The sequence below is a fragment of the Corvus hawaiiensis genome, chromosome Z (genome assembly GCF_020740725.1).
Source record: "Corvus hawaiiensis isolate bCorHaw1 chromosome Z, bCorHaw1.pri.cur, whole genome shotgun sequence".
In the NCBI taxonomy this organism is placed as follows: Eukaryota; Metazoa; Chordata; class Aves; order Passeriformes; family Corvidae; genus Corvus; species Corvus hawaiiensis.
In genome coordinates, this window is record NC_063255.1 from 12942338 (window position 1) to 12964979 (window position 22642).

Genomic DNA, 22642 nt, shown 5'->3' on the forward strand with positions numbered 1-22642 from the left:
GAAATGCTCTTTCTCTTTCCAGCAGTCGCAGCTACGTCTTGCTAGTTCTTCTCCTCAAAATGTCCCACTGTTCCTTCTCCTCAATATTTGCCCATACTCCATCTGGAGGCCTGTGCCATCTGTCTCAAACCAGGGCTCAGGCTTCTTGTTGCAATCAAGCTTTCAAAGTGCTAAATGAAAAAAGGAGTTTTGAAAGGATCTTTTAGCTTTATTATTTCCTCCTATATGGAATTGCCTAACCCATACTTCCATGGACTGCCTACACATTTATATAGATGCCACCTTTGAACATATAAAAAAATTTGACCACCTTCTGTTCTGGCTGTCTGTCTCAGAGGAGAAAGCATTTAGAATAAGGCAAGAGGACTGCAGGAATATAAATAATATGGAAATATAAAATTTGAATCATTGCCTGGCAAAACTAAATGTTCTTCAAATCATTGTAGATAGAACATCTTTCTGTCTGTCTTCTAAAGGAGGAGATACATTCTATTGGAGCTACAGTGAAAGTACTGTAGTCCCTGATGCAGCAGAGATCAAGGATGTGTCCCAGGCTCTAATCAAATCTTCAAAGTATTACACCAATCACATGCTTCATACTTACCCTTTCAGTTCACCTTTCTTCATTTTCTGCCCTTTTGGCAGAAATCATTAGAGCCAGTAAGATTCGTACACACAAAAGGAATTCCATCACTAGATTCACACACTAAATTTCTTGGCTTATGTGTGCCATTGTAGTGGAAGGAAAAATGTTATTGGTACAGCAAGAAACTGAACATGGAAATCCAACATTTGAAGCATTTGATCCTTCATTTCTCTACTCAGATTTTCCGCCTGCAAAACTGTATTATAATTTTCATGGTAAGTTTACATTTATGTTCTGAAATTCTGTGAGGAAAATGGTAAACACTAGCAAGTAACAAAGAGCTTTCTTAACTTTACAAATGGGAAGTCTTGTAGCCCTCTTACTCGTGAATGGAAGATTGGTTATTTTTTTGGAGTCCTCAAGTAAGGTAAATATAAAATAATGCAAATATGGTTAGCCAAGGCAAGAAATAATGTTAATAATTTTTTGAGAATTTCAGATCTGCTATTGAATTGTACAGCATTTATCTCAGACAGCATTTATTACAAATTTTATTTTTAAAGTATGAATAAGAAACTTAAAACATAACTTAGAAAGTGAAAAATGAATGTTCACATATTAGTCAGTCAATTTAATTTTTGTATGTGTTAATTGGGGTTTTTTAAATGTTCTTTTTCTTTCTAAAGTAGCAACAAAGGTCTATCTATTTTTTCATTTTGCATAAGACCATTTTTATACTTTTTTTACAACATGAGCAAACCTATACAGTTTGGTAGGAATGTTTGGAAATGCAGAGATTTTGAATCAGTTGGTTCCCAGCATTCTGCCCTTTACAGGTAATAGATTCAACACCAGATGCTAAGCACTGTCAGTCTTAGAGGATTTCCCACCACACCTGCCTGTGCTTTAACCAAACCTGACAGTTTATTTGTACTTCACCCTTGAGTCTCCTATACTCCAGAAATCACTAAGAGTCAGTGTAGGGCATACCTTACCAGTAAAGATTGCTGTTTTGAAGCATTAGATTTTGTGATCCTGTTTTTTTCTTGGACTGATTCTGGGACTGAGTGGTGAACCATGTGAAGGTGGTATGTCAGGGAAGCAAGAGTCATGCTCTTGTCTTTGTAAGCTGCTTTCCAGCCTGGTCTCCTGGTGTGTACTCTGGCTGGGACTACATGGCTCCTTATTTTAGGTCACTCAGTCTCATTCCTGCTCTCGCTATCATATAAATTATTTCTCAGCTTTAACACAGGGACAGCAATTCCTTTCTTCTTGAGCTGTAGCTGCTCATGGCACATATAGCAGAAAGCATTCAAAGCAGAAGGATGACAGGCCTAAGTATGAACAAAAGCTGTATGAGGAGGAAGCAAGTGCTCACCTCTGAGAGCCCTTACTGGGGACTTTCCGGGTCGTCTCCCCTCCCACTGGAATTATTGGGAACTCAGAGAACTGCAAAAGTTTCCAGCATACCAGCAACAACAATTGCCTAAAATAATATTTTAAATCTGTTTTTAAAGAATGAGAAAATGAAAGGGGCTGTTTTCTTTGCATTTTAAGATGTTGACAAGATTTCTTAGAACTGAATGGGACTCTGGAAAGGTCTCCAAAGCTTTCATGTGTCACAAAGCATTGTATCCTCAGTGTGTCTTTTCACAGTCAGCCAGCAAAACCCCCATTGTCCTGCAGGAGATGTATGTGCCCCTTTCATCCTGCTTGCTGCTCTCTCCTCCACACGCTACTGGCTCCAGCACCTCTGCCTCCTCTCTTCCTCTCCCTCCCCTTCCCCAGGGGGCCTGGGAAACTTTGCTGTGCCACCAGTCCCCACGCACAGGGATGCCTTGAAGTTGTCACGGTGATCTGGAGCAGAGCCCCCGTAATTTCTCCTAGCGTGTGCGCTCACACAACATGAATGGGAATGATTTTTTAAGTATTGATGGGGAAGGAGGGAGGCCGGGGAGAAGGAAGGGAAGAAAAGACAGAAAGGAGTAGGCCTAAATCTGTAAAACTGCAAGCAAACCCAAGCCTTCAGCCCTGTCTTCTTCCTTCACCTACCCCTTCCCTCTCTTGAGAAATACCACTGTGTATAAAATAAAGACATGACAAGGAGTTCTCCAGAGTGTCACAAAGCAAAATGCTACGTTGTTCTTTAACAAAGATGTTAAGAGAAGAAATGAAAATATTTTAAAATATAGGAAAGGCAAGGAGAAGGTAAATATATAATTACAAGAGGAGAAAGAGAGAGAAAAGATAAAGAGAAAAGGAGAAAAAAAGTCTAGTTAGGATGACTTTAAAAATTCTGCGTTGCTAATCTGGTAGCTCACCTGACTTGATTACTGTTCAGTAAACTGGCATGAGCTATTGATTCTATGAATCTTCATGAAATAGCTACTATATTGTGACTAATTTTGTGTCAATTACATTTGCTTATATTGTACTTATGATTTTATATTACACAGAATTCTAAAATTTACCAAATCTAGACTTGTTGCTGTTTTTAATTTTCTAGATCTTGAAAGCATGCTGCACATAATCCATGTGTAATCTTGGACTATACTAGGGCACACTAATGTGGAGGGGTGGTACTACACTCCTGGAAGATCAAACGTAAAATAAACTGAGCATGTTTTCTTTAGATAATGCTTAAGTAAATAGCAGCTTTGAATCTGCTTGTTCAAGAATAAGTCCCAAGGAATTGTTTTAAAAGCTGAAATGTAAAACCTATGCAAAAAGTCCTACAGCTTCAGAACACTTTCTCCCTTTAATTAGCACAACTGAAGAAACTGATTTTTTCAGAACACTCCAATGTTCTCAGTGAGCAATTTCAGTCTGAGATTTGAGTTTATGCCTGATTTTCCTATTACACTACTTAAGAGTTTATACCTGAAGGTTTGGGTTTTTTTGAAAGAAGGAATATACATATTACACAATCAGATGCACAATGCATTTTTCCCACAACAGTAGCTGGTCAGCAGCTGGTATGACTGTAGCCCTATTTCTGCGTGTAAACTCCTAGTCAGCAAAGCTTACATTGGCTTATATTTGGCCCCAGCATTAATCACTAACTAACAAATGAGAGCCCATAAATATCAATTTTAAAATAGAATATATTTTCTTTCACTCCAGAGTAAAGAGCAACCCTCTGAGGAAAAATAGTCATTATATAGTGTTGATTCTAGTACTTTTGGTGATTTTATCTTTCCTCAGAGCAAGCAAGACTGTCACTGGGAGTAGAGGGTGTGCAAGTCAGCATATGCATTTATGCATGACTGTAATTTCAGTTTGAAAACTGTTAAAGTGCTCAGCTACTGCTTATCATATTGAAAGTCCCTGCTTCTGAGTATTTTTCTGCCCTTTAAGAACCTTTGAAAAAACTATGTGTTTGCTTTCCTACACTAAAATTCTTGTGGTTTTAAGCTTTTTCCCCTGATGTTTTAAAATTTTTGTTTCTTTAAAATCCCTTTTGATGTATAATGATGACCATTTAAAATAAAGAACAGTTCAGCTGGGGCTTAAGTGACCATCTAGGCCAATTTGACTTCAGGGCTGACCAAAAATTAAAGTTATTAAAGGCGTTGACCTCTTTGACACTGACAGGTTGGGGTTATTGGCCACCTCTCTGGGAAGGCAGTTCCAGTGTGCTACCTCCACCTCTGGAAAGAAATGTTTCTTAAGATCCAATCTGAATCTTTCCTGATATAGTTTGAACCATTCCCACTGGTTCTGTAACTTGATCCAGGGAGGAGAGATCAGCATCACCCTCTCCCCATCCTGTCCTCAGGAAGCTGCAGAGAGCAGTGAGGTCACCCCTCAGCCTCCTTTTCTCCAAACTGGACAAGCCCAAAGTCCTCAGCTGCTCCTCACAGAATAGTGGTAATTCTGCTCAGTAGAGGAGAGACTCTGTGCTCAGAGCCCTGGTGCAGGCTCTTGACTGAGATTCCCATCTGTGGGCACAGGACCGAACACCTCCAGGTCAGGATTCTGCCAAGATGCAGCAATATGTTGATAAAAATGCATAAAATAATCCAGCAGTTCTGACTATGTAGAACAAACTGTCCATTCTGGTCCTTATACATATTGACTTACTGAAACAAAAAAAAGAGGATTTCTATGACCGCGATTAATTCTTTCCTTATTCAGCATGTTACAGCTGAATTAATGGCACTTCCTTGTCAGTGGAGAGATTTTTATATAAATTCCCTTTGGATGTTTTATACTTAGTCTTTAAATACAAAACATTAGGAACGGAACATCTTTTTATTCCTAATTATTTTCCTGTTTGCTTTTTACGGTCTCTTCATTAGGAAATTGCAGTTGCTTGTTAAGGACTCCTATGGTGGAACAGCAATAATGGCAGCTGTTGACTCAGGAGTGTTGCCCTAATTTTGTTTCTTTAAGGTTGTCTTTCACTCTCCTAATGAAGCAGTCTCAAATGGGCTACTCCCACCCCCTACATCCACTAAGCGCTGTGTGATGAGTAAACTCACAGTGTGAGACCATGAGAACAATCCCTTTTGTGTATGTTGATGAGGATTTGTGGACATGAATAACACTGTGCAAGGTCACAGTAAAATATGCTGACAGAAAATTTGTAAGGAAAAGCAAGTTAGGTAAAGACAGTGGAGGTATTGCCCAAGTTTAATTAACATGATTAAGCTCTAAAGCTTTATTCTAATTGCAGCCGAACATGTTCTCTGGGTTGCTGAGCATTCCCAGAAAACAGAAGTTAAATTTAGGCTTTGACAATTGAGCCTTTCACAAGATCAGGTACAAATTTTTTCCAAATTCTAGATTATGATTTTTATTAACAGTAACAGTAAAATAACGTTTTCAAAGAACTGTAAGTATTGGTGAAGTTAATTAATGCTGTATCAATACAGATAATGACTTCCTGGAGCCACATAAATTGCATGTCTGAAATATAGCCCTGTATGCCTTTTTACATGAACTGATGAGACAAGTTTCTCCCAAATCTCAATTTAACTTATCTTTGCTTAAATATGAATGTTTAGAAAATGAAATTAGATATTATATTATTTTTCTCCAGTTCTGTTAAGATATCTGGGCAAATATCTCAGAGGAAAATTAGCAGTTGTATTTGAACCAAAATTATGTGACCGTGATTAAGCCAAGCTGACTAATGAAACCCACAGCTGAGATATAGTAATGCAATTCAGAGAGCCAATTAAATGTCTAAGAGTGGCTCCTAAATGACTACCCTTGCCCCACAGTTTTTTAATCCTGCCCCATCCTTGCCACCAGAAAACTACCAACTTTGGGTCTTGTAGGGTTAGTTGTTTCTGACAGTTTGTCATTTTGAATCATCCCAGAATTGTGTCATGTGAACCCCAGAATTTTACACGAGAAGCAGAAGGAAAGAATGTTTAGGGCAGAAAACTAGCAAACACCTGCTGGTTTAGCTACAGTTTAGTCCTTAGAAGGAGAATTTTTGTGAAACCATGGCACAATAATACCTGAACATCGAGTGCTGTAAATGGAAGGGGCCCAAATAATCTCTTGTGGCTTTACAGTGATTTTTACCTTTCAGTTAACCATGAATAGTGAAAGACCATTCTGTTGTGGTTCATCACTGATAGTGCTCTTTCAGTAGAATAGCTTACTTTATGAAACTTATTCTTTGGTGTCAGTGCATTTTAATTGTTATAAAAAATATGACAGTGATCCATGCTGGAAAGTATTTTCTGGGACATCAAGTTTAGCCTTCTGATACAGCAGGGAAACATAGTCTAAAGTATTGGTTAAAAATTTACTAAGCTTGAGGTTTAAACCGACAGCAATTTTTATCCTAACAATTTCCATGTTTGGGTATTCCGCTGCCTTGCTCTCATCTTAGTTTGCTTGTTTCAGTGCACAAATAATTTGATTGGTTAATGGCTCAATGTCCAGATGAGATCAGTGATGAGTGAGGTCCCTCAGGAATCTGTGGGGGGATCAGCACTGTTTGATCTCTTCATCAATGATGCAGACAGTGGGATTGAGTGTACCCTCAGCAGGTTTGCAGATGACACCAAGGAGAGAGGTGTTTGACCTGCCCGAGGGACTGGATGCCATCCAGAGGGACCTGGACGACCTTAAGGAGTGGGTCCATGGGAGCATCATGAGGTTTAATAAGACCAAGTGCTGGTGCTGCACCTGGGTCAGGGCAACCCCTGATATCAGCACAGGCTGGGCATGAACAGAACAAGAGCAGCCCTACCCAGAAGGACTTGGGGGTGCTGTGGGTGAGAGGCTGGACATGAGCCAGCAAAAGAAGCATAACCAGCAGGTCAAGAGAGGTGATTTTCCCCCTCCACTCTGCCCTCATGAAACCCACCTGTGGGGGGGTTGGAGCACTGCATCCACCTGTTGCGTCCTCAGCACAAGAAAGACGTGGCGCTGTTAGACCAGGTCCAGAGGCCACAAAGGTGTTGGAGGGATGGACCACCTCCTGTTTGAGGACAAGCTGAGAGAGTTGGGGTTGTTCAGTCTGGAGAGCAGAAGGCTGTGGGGAGACCATTTAGCACCTTCTAGAACATGAAGAAGGCCTGTAAGAAAGATGGGGACTAACTTTTTAGTAGAGTCTGTTGTTACAGGACAAGTGGTGATAGTTTTAAAGAGATTGAGACTGAACATAAAGAATAACTTTTTTAAAATGAGGGAGTTGAAACACTCTCAGCCAGAGAGTTGGTGGCTCTCCCGTCTGTGGAAACTGTCAAGGTCAGGCTGGAGAGGGCTCTGAGCACCCTGATCTAGCTGAAGCAGTCCCAGCTGATTGCAAGGTGTTGGACTAGATGACTTTAAAGGTCCATTCCAACGCAAAATGTTCTGTGTTTCTTCCCTTTAAATTCTTCTCTCTGTCAGTATGAGTCACTGAGGGCAAGGACGAATTTCATAAACCACCCCACACTCTGCTTGTTGTTGCTAAAATATTTATAAACACCTCCTGGTAAAATGAAGTAAGTCAATATGGTACTCTTGGTGCATCTACTGAATGTCAGTGATGCTTACATTACTACATGAAAACTCCTGCAGGATTATGCTCTTCTGTTCTGAAAAGTAGAGTTGGCTTGCAATGTAACAGGATACATTTGAAGAACCACTAGGAAAGTACATTTCCTGAAACACATCTGCCTCAGAAGGACCCTGCTGTGGGGCTGTTGAGATACTCATTTAACTCTTCGCATTATTCTGTCTTTTCCTCACAGTATTGGAATGTGACAAACAATATGCTTTTTGAAGGGAAACTAGGGAGTAATTTATCTTCTTTATGTGTGTTAAGCAGAGCAGGAGGGAGATGCAAGCAGGGATTCACAGCAAGCCATGGAGCAGTGATTAGTAACAGCTGACAGTCTCAAACCAAGACTCTCTTTCTTTGGTTACCTCATTGTAATAACAGAGTACAAAGAACCGACTGTCTTCAAGCCAAGAATCAGAGACCCAGGAACACAGAAATTTTTTTTTTGGTAACAAAACACTACTGCTACCTGCACAGCGGAATTCTAAAAAGACATCCTTTTATGTCCAGACACTTGGACTAAGCTTTCCTGGAAATGGGATTCTTATGTTGGGCATAAAACTGATTATTTTCTTTATATGGAGGGAAAGAAATAACTGTATTTGTTTATGAAAAGGCATAATGTAGTGTGGTAAATTATTTCAGTTCAATCAGGGAACAAGTTTATTTTGGTAGCTGATAAGCCAAAGCACATTAAATTAGTTTAAATCCTAAAGCGCATGTTGTTGCAAGACTGAAATAAATATGCTAGTAGTTGTAAGACTTTTATCCTATTCCCAGAGGATGAAATAATAGTCTTCATTTATTCTGACTCTGTTGCCAAAAATACTTTCATGCTTTAAGCATGAAATGCACTGCATCCTATCAAGATACAAGCGATACAGTTACATTTACCTTCTGGATGGTGTTGAGCACACTACTCAGTGCTCCATAAAAATCCATAATGCAATTTCTCAAAACACATGTGCAAACTTTTAATTTGGTAAAATGCTGGTCTGAGTTTTGGCAGGCTGTGCCTGGAGTTCTTCACAGACATGTTTTTGTATGTGCAGCACTTATTAAACAACATTCCACAAATGTACAGTGCTTCTGTTATCTGGCTGGCTCTATACAGTGCGGCAAAGCTGTAAACTATTTACTATACTAAATCACTTGGGATGTACATTAGTTGCTACTGAAAAAATAATGGGAGATTAGAGGTGTCCATAAGGGAACAGTAGCTAGTAGTGCAGTCTAGTGCAAAAAATAATCTTCTTTTACATCTTGAATATGTAACAAGTGCCTGAAGAGACACTTATATGAATTAATTTTATAGAGTTCATGCAGCAACCATCGTTTGGAAGGAAGCTTTGCCCAGTTGGATTCGTGACTTGATACATACTTGAACCAATAGTAGTGTGTGACTAATGGATCTGGCAACAACCTGGCCTTTGGATTTCTGCTTGGATTTTTAATTCTAGCACAATTTTTAAAACCTTAAGATCATTCCTTGTTAATTCAGCAATGCTAAGAAAATTTGGAAACAGAGTAACATTGCCTTTAGGTATGTATAGTGAGACTTCCTTTTTTGGGTAATCTGAAGTTGCACTAGTAACTGTTCACTCACTGAAGAACCCTCCATGTTTTCTGTTGTTGCAGTAGCTACTATCTATTCTTGCACCAGTTTATTAATAATCACAATAGCTCTGCTTTGTTGTTGTTGGTTTTTTTTAATAAATCTTGTCAGCGATACAACACTGATTTGTGCATCTGTGTCCAACTTAAAAGTTCTAAGTGTTCCTTTTGCTTTCAATCTGGCAGTTCATTCATCTGCTGCTGTTTTACTCACTGATCTTCCATGAGCTGCTCATGGAGCTAGTGGTTTCCTTTTGTCTATGTTGCATACACTCTGCTGGTGTTTACATGTCCTCATAATCCTTTTAGTTTATTACATTCCTCCCCATGTGCCATGCATTTTTTTCAGTTTGTTCTATTTTGCAGCACTATGTATGATTACATGTGCTGTTCTTGATGGATTCACACTTCGTTTGCTGACTTTTCTCCTTTCACACTTCAAGTATAATTTTAACTTCCACCAAGTTGAGGTGCTATCTGCATCATAGCAACATAAATCTCTTTGAGTGAAACTCCATTGTGCCACTGCTATTTTGCTCTCCATAGCAATAAGTTATCTGAGTTACCTCTCTATGACAGGGATCTTGGTATAACATCTTCTCAGACTGGGGAGGTTTGTCCTGAAAGACATTATGCCCAAGTGTGTACTGACATTCATGCAGGACCTCATATAGTGATGCCTCAGTTCCCCTGAGAGTTCAGGCACAAATAAGATGCACCACTACACAATATCTATCCGTGTCAAAAGGAAATACACAGAGCTCTTTCATGCATCTAAGTCATTATTTGAACTAGAAACTGCAGAGCAATAACTAATTAGACAATACAGACTACGTTTTGGATTCTTATTTTTAAAGAACCACAAGAACTTGCATTTGGTAAATCATCCACATAAAGTTTTTTATCAAAAACTGAATCCTGTGTTGATAAAGAATCTAGAAACAATCTGAGACTTCCTTTATCACATATAACCAAGTCTATTTAAAGAGAATGGGATCTGATGCAGAAATTATTTGAAAAAAATTGTATAGACATTATTAAATTTATGAACTAATAGCATTTTAAAACCCCACTTATAATCCATTAGCTAATACATTAAATAATAAATTAGAATATCTTAATGCATAACATGATAACATTTTCCCTTTTTCTAATAGGAGTAAATCAGAACTTAATTACACTCAAAATTCCCCCCAAGAATTTAACGAGTAACAATCAAATCAAGTTTAAGAAAAAAATAGTTTCTATTTGTGAATTTAAGGTCCTCTGGTAATATGCTATACGAATACTAAGGAGTCATTACTTTAGCTGCAGTTAGTCTATTGTGTTTTAAATTGTCATTATAATTTGGTGGGGCTTTTTCACGATTCAGTAATGATGTTAAGGCTCTTCTGAGAACTCATTAAGAAAGTGTGGAATTGGAGTTTCTTGTGAACAGGCTTTTGTTTTCTTTCTTTTCTCTCTTTTGTTTCAATGACCTCTTGAACTTTGGGCCACTGATTCAGTTACAGCCTTGCAACATCAAAGATGTACATTTTTTTTCTTTGTATTTCTTCACCTTACAGACTTGTAGGAAGCAAAGGAAAGAAGTTAATACTTTCTCTGGAATGCCTGACAGTAGCAATCAGTACTTTTTAATAATATTATGAAACTTTTTTCAGGATGCTGCAGTGCTAAGTACAGCTGAAGAAGAGGGTTTGGCTTCCACAATTCAAGCGCTATACAGTTGCCATCTGGGCATTATCTGGTTGTTGGCAAGATTCAGAATATGAATTTCTGTGAGAGGTCAGAGGTATCAAAGAAAATTATTAGCTGATTTCAAACTAAACAGGTGAAAGAGAAAAGAGAGTTTTTAAAAATTACTCTTATTACTGGACTGTGATATTCTGTAGAACAGAAAACTAGCCTATTTTTTTTTAACAAACTAGTTATCATCCTATCTTGAATTTGAAAGATTTATTTTCTTAATGGATGATGGTCCTTTGCACAGGTTCATTAGCCACGAGACAGATGTTAGCCAGACTTAGTAAGCATATGTTCTCTAACTTGGTTTTCAGACTTTGGGGAATTAGGACATACTGAAATTTTAAAATCTGGACAAAGCTAGTTTTCAGTGCAAGAATGTATTCATTAATGAAATAGCCATTCATTAGATGAACTCTTGACCAAAACCTACTTTCTCCCTAGCTCTGAAAAGAAACTACATTCACTGGAGAAGCTCAGATATTATCTAAGTATTCAGAAATAAGTTAGAAGTGGGTGGGAAACAACAGAATAAAGTATTTAGCTTTTCATGTGAGTAAAGAGAAAATTCTAGTACTGAGAGAGCTGTTTGTGAAGGAAAGAAACAGAATTATTTTTCTAACTGTGGTGCAGATAGTATATTTCTAGTGCTATGCTGTACTTATTTTTTTCTTATCTACCACCAGTAAGGAGCTACTTGTATCATTGTCTGAGAATGAAGAAACACATTTACCTGAAAAAGAGTTAATCCTGTTTAAGTATACAATTATAACAAACCAAAGTCTGATTCTGAAAATGTGATGAACTGAGGCATCTAAATAAATATTTGTGTTAATGTACTTAGTCAAAAAACCTCTTCACAACTTGTGTGCACTTGAAGCCCTTCAATCTCTTCAGTGAAGTAAAGATGAATATTGCTGGAAGATTAATACCAGATCTGATCAATCAGGAACCAGAAGTCATGTTCTCCAAATACTAGAATATGGTAAACCCCAAAATTTTTTCAAACAAATGCTCTTTGTTGAGTGACTCTTGAGTTTTCTGAATATAGTTAGGATCTATTTGTGAGATTCTTTTTACAACCAGGAGGTCTGGAGTTTAGTTTGCTTTGATTTTTGACTTCCAGAGATGATGTTTCTTTAAGAACAGCATTAAGATCTGAAAGCTTCTGTTGGCACAAATGTTAAATTTTCTTTATTTGCATGTTAATCCCTCAGTATTAGAACTGAATTGCTATTCAGCTGTGAGACACTGTAAAGGACTATCTTTTCTTTTCTGCATGATAGTTCTTTTTCCTTTTTTTTTTCTTTTTTTTGCACAAGTCTCTCTGTATTCCAATAGTTTTTACTTGTCTTCGTAGATTGTCATTAGTATATCTTCTTTTGATAGACTCCTGCAGAGAAAAAGGTCGTTTCAAGATACTGTTGATAGAAGGAATACACAGAACTTCTGTATCTGGTGACCCAATGAACCAAAATTTATGAGCTTGCTGTTCCAGGTGATTTTCTTGCTAGTTTGCAATGTATGACTGTGCCCACACTACCTGGAGCTGAAAGTTTGGGAAGTACCAAACTGCTTTTTTTTACTAAGTGTGCAAACCTCTGAGGAATCAGTGTTTGTACTGCTTGGACATATCCCTCTTTCCTTTGGAAGTGCAATGTGCGTTTGTCCAAGATCAAAAACACTAAAAATGCAAGCTCTGTTGACCTGAGAAACAGACAGACAACTCAAGAAAGGACTACCTTGAGGACAGGTAAAGACCTGTAAAATTTCTTTTTCTCTGTTTCTGGAATACAGATGGCACTTGCTGCCTTGCAGAGAGTAATAGATTGGAGTTTAGGTAAATTTATGTAGCTTTGCTGCAGTGTGTATCAGTGGCATCATTCAGTCAAATCAAGTCAGATCTCTCTGGGAAGAGAGAGAATCAAAGGAAAAAGGCCTTGTGACATGGAGAAATGTGCCATCAGGGAGGGCCAAGTGAGCTATCTGATGCAGTGCATAAAAGTGGCAGAGTATGCCCAGACTTAGTCCAAACTGCTGCTTTCTGGCATAAGCCACCATCACAAAACCCCACTCATTTCTGGGACTGGTGTTATGTCACAAGAGTTTTTCATCAAACTTCAGCAGTGTAACAGCTGAACCCTAGACTCACCTGTGAGATGAAAAAAAGATCTGACTGTGTGAGTCTGAAAATGTTTACACCAAGATACTTTCCACCCAATTAAAAAAGACTGTCAATTCTGTGAGGAGATTCTAGGCTGCGGCAAATACTTTGCCATGTTCGTGACTGTCTCAGGCATTCATTCGGAGACAACATGGCAACAAAGAAATAAGGAAAAGATATTCTACCCTGTGCTGCCATGTCTCTGTGAAAGGTTAACAACTATAAAAATGAACTTTGAACTAGAAAGCAATCCTATCGATAAGGTCAGCTTTTATATATTTGCAATGATTATCTTTTGAGAAATTCTCCACACCATATACAACAGTATCATTTATATTTTGTTGCGTTCATTCCTTAAGATCTGGGTATAGAATATATTCAGGAACAACCTGTAAGTAAAGAAAAAAATAATGCATTACCAGGAGTGTCTGGATGAAAAGAATTCTAGCAGATGCAGGAACTGCTTTGTGACTCTCTGACATATAACTCAAATCCCAGATATTGCTAGTCCTTAGTTATATCTGTAGTCTCAACAAATTTTTAGAAATTTTTGTTCTGAATATTTCCGTTTTCTCCTTCTTATTCTCCACCATTGAGAGCTGTGACATGTGGCTGGAATATTAGGATGAACAATTGTCTGGGAAGCCTTCCTCCTCTTCCAGACAATCCAACATCTTACTGGAATCCAGACCCAAGGCTTGAGTCATGTAGGTCCTGTAGTCCACAGCGGCTCTCCTCATTTTCCATTGCTCAGAATTCAGGTGGAATTTCCACCAATGCTGTCAAGACACTGGCTTTCAGCACCTCTGCCTCCAGTAATGATGATAATGATGGATCTGCCTTACAGAAGTTTATAAACCAGATACATGTCTGAAGGAGAGTAGGTAGGAGATACAGCAATTAGCTTTGAGAATTAAGTGGAAATAATATGTTATAGGTCAACAACTATCCATCATCAAAAAACAGAAAAAAAAATCAGAGCGAAAACAAGGCTAGAGACGATAGTATCACAGAACCTTGTTTCTGAAAGTGACAACCTTCTGCGTGTTCTACAATGACCTGTGTAGCTGATGCAGTTATTCAGAAAGTACTTCGTACTTTGTCACATTTCACAGTGCTGAAGAAACAATGATACATGTTAATTCTTCTGCTGTGCAAGTACTTCCAGTAATGTTCCTGGTGTTCCCAAAATCCAGCCTGAGGAACTTTCTTCATTAGATTCTTCCAGTTTTCACAAACAGTTACAGCAAAGGCAGACTGACAAGGAAGAAAATAAGATAGAATTGTGCTGTATTTGCATGTCGGAAATGAGGATGCAGATCATGGTGTTCAAGGAAGAGCTAGGGGGGTGAAAGGAGTAGGAAAGTGTAAGCTGATAAAGCTGGAAAGGAGCCTTTGTGTACCTAACTATGTGGAACTCTTCACAATCTTCTGGCTGTTTTTTGTCACATTTTGATAGTGGCTCTTACACTGTTGCTATTTGTAAATTTCCCTAGAGTGGGACAATTAAGAGCTGTTGATATTGTTGTGCTTATTTCTTTCCCTCTTCCTTGACCTATGTCTTGCTTTAGCTCTTTTATTTTGAAGTCTAATTTCATGCCAATGAAGTGAGTTAATGTCTGTTGACAAGTGAGATGATTCTTAAATCCTGGAATGGTTTTTCCCTTGGTTTTGAACTGCTTCTTGAAGAGCTGTGTGTCAGAAAGAAAGCTGAAACTGTAGACAGTAGTCAATGCCTCAGAGTAATTGGTCAGTGAAATCTTAGCAAGTGAAAACAGAGAGATCCCGTCAATCTGATATGAAATTCTAAAGAAAGCGAAACCAACACAAAACTGGGAAATAAATTAATCCGATGATCTGCCAACTCGTTTGTCTTCACATTTATCTGACAATAGGTTCTTCTGAAAGACTGTGAGGAACATAAAAAGATAGAGTTAATTGCCCTTGTTTGCCCTCCCTGCAACTAGGGAGCAGTGGGATCTAGGGCCTTGCTAAATTGCTAGTTCCACAAATTTAATAGACAGTGATTACTGTATCTGTGAAGCCTCTAACTTTAGTTTCAAACTATAAACTTCTGGCTTGTGGTGCTATACAACATGATTGAATTTTGTCTTGTGTGAAGAAGTACTTCCTTTTCTTTGATATAAATGCATGCTCTTGTTATTTCAATGGACACGCTATTTTTCCTATATTATGAAAAATATTTAGGATATATAAATATAAGTAATTACTCCATCTTAGCCTCTACAAAGGATTCATGATTTCTGTGGACTTTTGCAGCAACTTCTGTGGTTGTATCTTTATTAAGCCAAAAAATGAAGTCTGCTTAATTCCTCCTTGTGTTTTACTAGAACTTAATTCCAGTAATAAGCTCTGTCACCCTCTCTGGACTGTTCACAGTGAGTCTGAGAACTCTTGCCTGTACTAGTGCCCATCCGAGAACTTGTGATTAGGTGTGCTATAGGTGTAGCCTGTTCCCCTTTCCCAGGTGTACTACTTTGCACTTGGCACCATTCTAGTTCACCTGTCATGTTATCACAGACTCATTCATTATTGAAGACATACAATGTCTTCATTTTACAGTTTCAATCTGCAATATCCTGAACAAAATGCTTGTCCTAATTCTCAAAATGCTGAGAGTTGGTTTTGCATTTTGGGCATTTTACTGTACAAAATGTAAAACCAAGTCTTTTCCATTTTCAAACTAATCTAGCTGGTTTTACATTTTGTAGTATTTTTGAGTTTTTTCATTTTCAGGTCTGCTGTTTTTCTGTAACCAACACATATTCGTATTAAACTCAAAAAAGTGTTTTGAGTTTTCCTTAATATATTTTCAGTCCTTCTGCCCTCGACTAAAATGTTAAGAAGGAGACTGTGGTTTTACAATGGTCCACCAGTGCTCAGGCAAGATGCTTTAATTCTTATGTGTTCGTTCAACAGTTTTTGATTTTTGTTTTGTCAGGAAGCAAAGTATTGATGTTATGCATTTGAACTAAGACATAAAAGCAAAACTAAATCTTTGTGGGTGGGAGGTTGCTCCCTATTGTCAATTCAGCTGGAATCGCATGCAGAATGCAAACTGAATAAAAGTATAAGAAGCTGTTACTCAATACTTTGGGCAGCAGCTGAAGTTATATTTGCAATGAAGTTTAAATCAGCCTTCAGTTAAGGACCACTAGCAAAATTGAATTATTTTAGAGGAGTTTTCTAGTTTCACTATCTTTAGTTATTGCAGACTTTGTTCTTGAACACCCCTGCTGTTTGTGCACTGCTGCTCGCAGAGCCTAAGACTTCAAAAACCACACTGCTGTGTATTTTCTGCTTTTGGATGCTCTTTGTCTTCTTAAGTTTTCTTTTTTATGCTATAATCAAATGTTATCTTATACAGACTGTCATTTTATGCAGGAATTTAATCTCTGCTGCTATTGCATTTTAATTCTTAGTCAGATCTGACTAAGAATTCACTTAGAATTGTTCTCTTAGGCTCTTGTGAAGACAGATTTCTGTGTATCCCCTATTGCCAAATTGCTTCAGAAATGGTTCAGAAATAATGAGTTATAATTTAATTTTATGAACCTTTCTGAAGTCCTTGCTTTTAGTATTGGCACAGATTAAGATACATAGCAGTTTTTGAGGAAGAGGTTCCACCCAAAGATATATTTTTTGTACAAATACTCATGACATTTCATTATGATTTTCTAACATCCATGCCTTGCAAAATGCTGGGTATAGCTTGTTTCCTAACTGATTGTCAGCATGCTCAGAATCTGCATATCATTTCTTCTGTGTTTTGACATGAAAGTTGATGTTTCTAGGTGCTGAATGCTTCCTAAACTCCCTGGTTTTCTTCTTCTTCTTTTTTTTAATGTAGTTGCCTGCTATTTAAACTCAGTTTTTTAACTTTGAAAATATTTGTCCAAAATATTTCAGAAATGCGTGGCATAATTATGAAACATATATTGCCCACATTCCCTTAAAGCCTTAAAGGCTGTGGAATATAACAGTATAAAAAGGTTCCAATTTCTTCACCTTTGAGTGCCTATACAAATAATGATTTTGGAAAGTTATATGCCAGACCTTTTTTTTACACAGAAATACAGGTACTGAAGGGAAGGTCTTTATAATAGTTATGTTACTGTTTTGTGTTTGTATATTTTTAGCTGCCGTTGGCCTGAATCTACCATAAAGATTCTAGTCTGAGATGAAATTGTTTCTGAACATGGATCAATATTTGTAATGTTTCTTCAATTGGCCAAACCCAACAGGTTATTCTGTTTACAAGATAACTGGATCCCTACTAACTTAGCAATTTATATGCCCACATTTTAAGAGGGTCTCTATTTTGGACACACACAAATATAGCATGAGTTTTCCTTTATTTGGTTGAAAAAGTAGGTGGATGTTCAAATTAAATAACTGTGTCATCCTGTTATGTAAATTGCATATGCAAATACCTACATGAATGCATGAACTCATGTGTGCATGAAATGTACAAGTGCATAAAATTAAAGCTGCTGTGCGATTCAGCTTTTACAATGTTGACATGCTTATAAAGCTTTGGGTGGGAGAAGGGAGAGGGAAGAGTTGCCTGAAAAGAAGGTAAGTTACTTTTAAAATAATATTTTATTTATTAAAAGAAAGTCATAAATGAAAAAATAATACACTCCTGGGATGTCCATGGATTGGTTACTCATAGAGGCTTAATACTACTCATAGAGGCTTAATACTACTCATAGAGGCTTAATCTACAGGATTCCTCTGCAGAGAGATCCTAATACAAGCACATAGGCAGCTCAAATGCACTGACAATCTAGGAAGTGCTTTGTTCAGAGAGAATTTGTTAATTCTTTCCCCTATAACTGGAGTCAGCTGAGATCAGTGTAAAACTTTTTATTGACTTAGTGACTATTTATTATTCTGACTTCTAAAATTCTTTCTTTAGACCTTGCCAAAATCAGAATTTTGGGAAAATCAGAAAATACGCCAATTTTTAGAATTTGGAAAATGGATTCATTGCTCTGGTTCAGCTAAACTGACCAAACAACTGCTTAACTGCTTGGATTTTGTGTATGAACTGTATCAGGAACACTGTGTTTCTTAAACTTTTCTTAAACATAGCAGCGTAAGACTGACTTTTATTAATGCTTTCACCTTCCAGCTTAACTGTAAGTAGTTAAGAGGTTTCAGAGGCACTGGTTATCTGTCTGTTCTGGCAGAATGAATTAAAGAGAATTACTGCTAGGTCTCTCCTTTTCTTTTTTTCCTGAGATAACGATAACTGGCTCCACAGGTCTGTTCTGCCTGAATGAGAGACTTTCCATCTGTTGAAATTACCATAAATATTGTAGCTGATAGGAGACAGCACCTGGGACCTTGTAGTAGGTGACAGCCTTTTTTCCACAGTACACTTCTCACCCAGTAGACAGGAGAACGCAGGAGCTACTTAGAAGCTTCAAGCACTACTGATTCACAAACCTAGACACATGTTGGTTTCACAGCCTCTTTTTTGAAGAGGTAATGCACAAGTCTCTTTATGCCAGACACCTCTGTTGTGCTCTGATGTGAGGGGTTAAGAGAGTAAAAGAGAAATTCTGGCCCTTTATGTTTACTGCTACTAATTTAATATGTTAATAAAGGAGATTGCCATTGCCAAAATGAAAAAAACTACTAGAGGATAGGGGTTTGATATGATTGATAGCATTTGCATCTAGTTACACTTGATGGATTGTTTACTGTCTCATTTCAATGTTAGAAAGGCAAATACAAAACTTAATTTCTTAACTGTAATAACATTAGACTGTTTTCTAGAATTATGTCTTTACAGAAGGCAGTGTACATCTGCTATCTGGATGTGGGAGGCTGAGCCATTGTATCACAGTCCCCTGTCATACAACCTAGTTTAAATCCTAAATATATATAACTAAAATAGCTATATGCATCTGCTGAGTTTTCCATCACATGTAGTCATATTCTTTTCTGCCTAGTAGCTATAAAAAAACCCCAAACAACACTTCACCAGCACTACATCTGAAGGAAGAAAAAAAGCAGAGATACAAAAGGAAAACATGATTTGCCTAAGGTTACACAACATCTCACAACACTGACTTTCCACATTTTGCATCCACAGGTAGCACTGGGAAAAAACTGCCTTTCTGCAATTGAATATGTTAATGTCCAGATGCTGCATTTTTCCTGACTTAGGTAAGGGAGTGACTTGGAGAATACCTCAAGTTCAGTTGTTTGAACATTACAGTTGTTTCATTGTAGGCAATTTTAAGCAACTGCAGCTACAACTTGTCTGTTAGTTGTGAACCCTGAGAGTGCTTTGTTATATTACTTGAGTGACTTTGTGTGCCTTTATTTTATCTCATTGAGGGGATAGCCTTTATTCCTTACTGAATGCTTTTAGCAAGCACCGTTCATTGCATTCCTTCGATAGCTGAAATCAAAAGCATCGTATGCACATCTGAGGCTAGTTAGGAAGCATCCATTCATGGAAATTCCCGCTTTCTGCTCTTTGTCAATACTTTCTATAGTTTTTGTGGCAGTAACTACTATGAACATTTTGATAAAGTTTCGGGGCAAAACCTTATCTGCCCAAGCAAAATCACTTGTGTCTCCTGCAGTACTCAGTGTTGTCAACAGTTATTGAAACCCCATAGAGGCAGGGAAGCTTCTGTGTCTTCCAGAACCCATTAGCAAAAGTTACGTTATTATTTGAATTAGAAAGAGGAGTGAATATAAACGAAGACATTATACAATCTGCATGTTAAAATGCTCTTCCTCTTTGAAGTAAATCTTCTCTGCTCATCCTTTTACACTGTTTTTCCATACAGCCTTCTTTTTTTTGGAAGGAGACTCACCATCTGTGTTTGTACAGAATCTTGCACACAAAATCCTGGTAAGTGGTTAAGACTCATTTGCACCACGTTAGTGTTACTCCCATCAACAGTTTGGACAAGCGGTATTGTCTAGTGCACAGTGTGTTGTATTGGTATTCACAAATGGAATCTTTGCTTGATTCTATAATTGCTGTGTAATCCTTGGTGAGCCAGCAGACCTCAGTTTCACTGTTTCTATACTCCTATTCTCCTTCACTATCTTGATGTCTGTTACTAAATAAACTGTAGACTTAATGTCCCTGCAATGTGCAGGAAAAATTAGTGTCAGGCCTTGAATGGGCTTTTAATGCTTTGTTACAATTTACCAGACAAAGATATTTGAAAGAATAGCACAGAATTTAATCCCTGTTCACTTGCATTTAAAAATAGTGGTCTCTGTAAAAACTAAATTCCAAGCTCTCAAAATTTTGTGGAAGGAAAAGCAACCTGTCTGTTAAACTGAACTGTGACTAGAATTGTGAAAATATTTGCACATAACCCTTATAAAATTTCTCTAGCTTTAATATTTCTCATAAATGTTATGTTCAAACTGTGCTCTTTATAAAGACTGGCTGTGAATCTTTCTTCTGGAAAGGATTTCAGGAAATAAATGTTTTTGTTAGGAAAAGATACCTCATTGTGACAACATTATATTCAGTGAATACCTGAAACTCACAGAAAAAAACTTGTGGGCTAGTTTTAAGGACTGGAATTTCAATTTCATTATCATCTTGCTATAACAGCTCAAAAAATACTAATGCATAGTACTCTTATTGCTGATGCAATTTTCTCCAGCTTTGCCAATTTCATGATGAGTTGAATTGTTATCATATGCATACATATTTATTTTATATACCTTTTAGGGACAATGTGTATTTTAAAATAACTGTGTCAGTTTTAATGTCAGATGCTTCAAGCTGTAAAGAAATGAGAAAGCATAAAATATTTTTTCTTGTATAACTGCTGCAAATTCAAAACAGAGCAAAATTTTCAGTCCTCTGTTTGTATAAGAATTAATATTTAAATTAATATTAAAGACTTGGCAATAATACAATCCAAATGGGAATTTAATCTATTTATTTGGTTATTTATATTGCCTCTCATACACCATGTTTTAATTTTGCCTTTGACTTTATATGAGATCCCAATTGGGAATGCTGACTTAGGAGTTCTCTCATTTTAAAGACTGTAGACAATAAAGCCCAACAGTTGAATTTATGTCTAGACCACAAAAATAAATAATAGACATGCATATAATCATATTTTCCTATAAACATTAAAAGATAGTGAATGGTATGCAAGTAACCTCCATTTTCTCCCAAGCAGATGTTAGTACATGCCTGGTAACACACACATCAGAAGATAGAATCTCATGGAGAAAGCTGCATACCTGCTTGAACCGTATGCAATGATGGTAAGTCATAAGGCAAAGGTGACTAAAAGCCTCTGAATGATCCTACATTGCTTCTTTCATTAAATACGAAAACAAGGGGTAAAGAAATATTACTAGGTTGACTTCACCTTGGATAGTTTATTTTCCTGAGGTCTGTGAATAACCATCAGAACTGTTCACCTGTATAGCAGAAGTCTTCATTTTCACAATTTATCTTTTATTAATATAATAGCCCATTAACTATTAGTTTGATTTTATTCTAATTTCTTTGACATTCACAAAATTCGCAAGGGAATGTAACCATCCCCAGCCTATTTCTAATACCACAGAGACCATAGGTTATGGTTTTGCCACAGTTACATCCATCACTCTTGCATAAATACAAAAGGAAACCCAGAATATCATGTCTAGGAGACACAGCAAAGTATTATTCAAATAATTGACAATTGGAAGAAGCAAGTATGTTATCAGCATGAAGACCTGGAGGAGTCACTTCTAAATTAGTTAAGAGGCATCCACTATGCTTTGCCAAACAAAATACAGGAAATAAGAGATTTGGCTTAAGGATACTGAGTGGTCTTAAGACTGACTTGAGAAGTATTAGACTTTTATCCAATTAATTATATAATGTGTAAAAAAAGAATCCAACCATACATCAAATGGCACAGTAGTACACCTATATAGGTTATATTTAATTATTATTTAGATATTCAGTAATGCCTGTATGTTCATTTGTGTATGAGAGTTCTGCAGCAAAAATGTAAAAACATCCCTTTTAAAAAACAGTTTGTATGCTAAATGAAGTATTGTTCAGGGTAGAAAACAGGTTTTTTCCACAGTTTTTAGAATAAACTTGGAAAAGTATTTTATTCCCATGAAAAAGGGCATAGTCCTGCTGTACTGAATGATTTTAAAAAAGAAATTATATCTGCTATTTGTGAATTGCATTGAGTTTTCTTTGATTGTTCCCTACCCAACTCAAGAAGTTTAAAATGTTGTTATTCACCTTGAAAATTAGTGTCTCTACTTCAAAGGGAAACTCTAAGTATAATCCATTTAATATTACAAGGCACTTGTATGATAATAGGACAAATCTTACTGATGGATAAGATTTCTCTTTGCCAAATGCCTGTCTATAATAAAGGAATCGATTGTTACGAAAAAAAAGGCTTAAAAAAGGATAAAGGGTTTTAAAGGGAAAGAAAAAACACATCAAAAAGAGGGGTATTGTTTGAATCCAGAGAATGAA

At 37.1% G+C, this 22642-nt stretch overlaps 1 protein-coding gene and 1 long non-coding RNA gene across 3 annotated transcripts in view; one reads left to right on the plus strand and one right to left on the minus strand.

Annotated features, from left to right (window-relative positions):
- Positions 1-22642, minus strand: part of SLC1A3 (solute carrier family 1 member 3) — a 63807-nt gene that overhangs the window by 19539 nt on the left and 21626 nt on the right. The window lies entirely within an intron of this gene.
- The window catches only part of LOC125319656, a 119414-nt gene that overhangs the window by 7356 nt on the left and 89416 nt on the right, over positions 1-22642 (plus strand). Inside the window, exons 1-4 of one of the 2 annotated variants that reach the window (XR_007200847.1) lie at positions 17534-17718; positions 19247-19320; positions 19956-20020; positions 21327-21414. This is a non-coding gene — a long non-coding RNA (uncharacterized LOC125319656). Of the gene's footprint in view, positions 1-17533; positions 17719-19246; positions 19321-19955; positions 20021-21326; positions 21415-22642 lie in introns of those variants that run through there. The other variant, XR_007200846.1, reaches the window with a different exon arrangement.